The 1,694-nt window shown below is 39.9% G+C and overlaps 1 non-coding gene across 1 annotated transcript; it reads right to left on the reverse strand.

Moving 5' to 3' along the window:
- Positions 1-664: 664 nt before the first annotated feature.
- On the reverse strand, positions 665-768 carry LOC113362438. The gene has a single exon (XR_003365715.1). It is a non-coding gene; the product is annotated as a small nucleolar RNA R71 (small nucleolar RNA).
- Between the last annotated feature and the right edge of the window lie 926 nt (positions 769-1,694).

The raw sequence follows: 1,694 nt of genomic DNA on the forward strand, positions 1-1,694 counted from the left end.
TTCCTTTTCGAAAGAATAGAAGCTGGTCTAGAAACAATCTAAGTGGAGTCATCATGCTTTTTGTTTGCTAGAAATTTAGGTTTTATTTGGTTGAGTCAGCCTTGTTTTGTGTTTGCATAGAATTCCCTACCTTATTCTGTTGCATGCCTGAACGTAAAAGAGACGCCCTAGGTAGATTTGTTAAAGAGAAACCTAGTAGTTCTAAGCGTCTTGATTACCTCAATTTAGAAAGTCCGATTCGTGAAGATTCCGTTTTTGAACGTCCGTTTGAGGAAAGAATCCCTGATAGTCCAATAGCGCCAGAAATGGCAACTTTGAAAGCTTTGTTGAATCCTACTAGGACTACTCGTCCCTCGTATATCAAATTACCTGAAACTGAAGCAAATTATGAACTTAAGCCTGGAACCTTACAGTTGCTCCCAATCTTTTTAGGAAAAGAAAATGAAAACCCCTATTTCCATGTTAGGGACTTTGAGGAAATTTGTGGTACCCTGAAAATTAGAAACCTTGATGATGATTCTTTAAAACTCAGGTTATTCCCCTTTCCTTAAAAGATAAAGCCAAGTCGTGGCTGTCTGGTTTGGCTTCCGAATCAATTGAAACCTATGAACAACTTACATGTGCCTTTTTGAACAAGTTTTTCCCTAGGCACAAAACCTCGTCTATTAGGAAGCAAATCTGCACGTTTACACAACAGGAGGGAGAATCTTTGTATAGGTATTTGGAAAGGTTCAATGATTTATTAGCCCAATGTCCTCATCATGGTTTAGAAAAGGTTAGGTTAGTTCAGATCCTTTATGAGGGTTTAGATTATCCCACCACAACTACAGTAGAGTCCATGTGTACAGGTGGGTTTGAAAACCAAACAGTTGATGATGCGATGACATATTTGCATGAAATCGCCGAAAAGACCCAACAATGGGAAAGCAATAGGGTACCCCAAAAAACAATTCTTCTAGGCAGAGGAAACGTTAATAGGGTAGAAGGAAGCTTTGAATCATATGCCAAAATTGTTGTTATAGCGAAAAGGTTAGAAGCTTTAGAAGTGGGTCACACTAGTGGTAGATTGGAGCCTTTTTGGGAAGGCCAGAATAATGAAGAGCAAGCCAATGCTCTCTATAATAACACTAGGTATGATAACCGTCCGAAGTTTGATCCATATTCAGAAACCTATAATACTGGTTGGAGAAACCATCCGAACCTTTCATGGTCTAAGGGCCAGAGTCAAGGTCAGTTTAGTAATTATAATGCTCCCACAGGTTTTGGTTACACTAAGAATTCATCCGTCCCAGAAAACAAAACGACTAGCTTAGAGGAATCTATTAAGATGTTAGAAAAAAACTCAGGATATGTTAGCACAAAGCCAAATTAGTTTTCAACAGGAAACCAAGCAGAACTTTCAAACTAATGCTCAGAGCCTTGCTAAGATGGAGCTTCAAGTCGGCCAAATATCTAAGACCTTAAGTGAGAGAGATAACGGAAGGCTCCCTAGTCAGACTACCCCCAACCCTAGAGGAGTTCATGAAGTAGGTGCAAAACCATCGAATCAATTGAATGCTATTAGAACCCTTAGGAGTGGTAGAGTAGTAGACAATCAGGTAACCATGCCCGATAGTGAGCATACTGTAGTTCACCCCTCAGGATCTCATACCTCAGGACCACTAACTGAGGGGGCTGATAAAATTTCCGATGAT

This window comes from Papaver somniferum, chromosome 3 (assembly GCF_003573695.1).
Source record: "Papaver somniferum cultivar HN1 chromosome 3, ASM357369v1, whole genome shotgun sequence".
NCBI classification, from domain to species: Eukaryota; Viridiplantae; Streptophyta; class Magnoliopsida; order Ranunculales; family Papaveraceae; genus Papaver; species Papaver somniferum.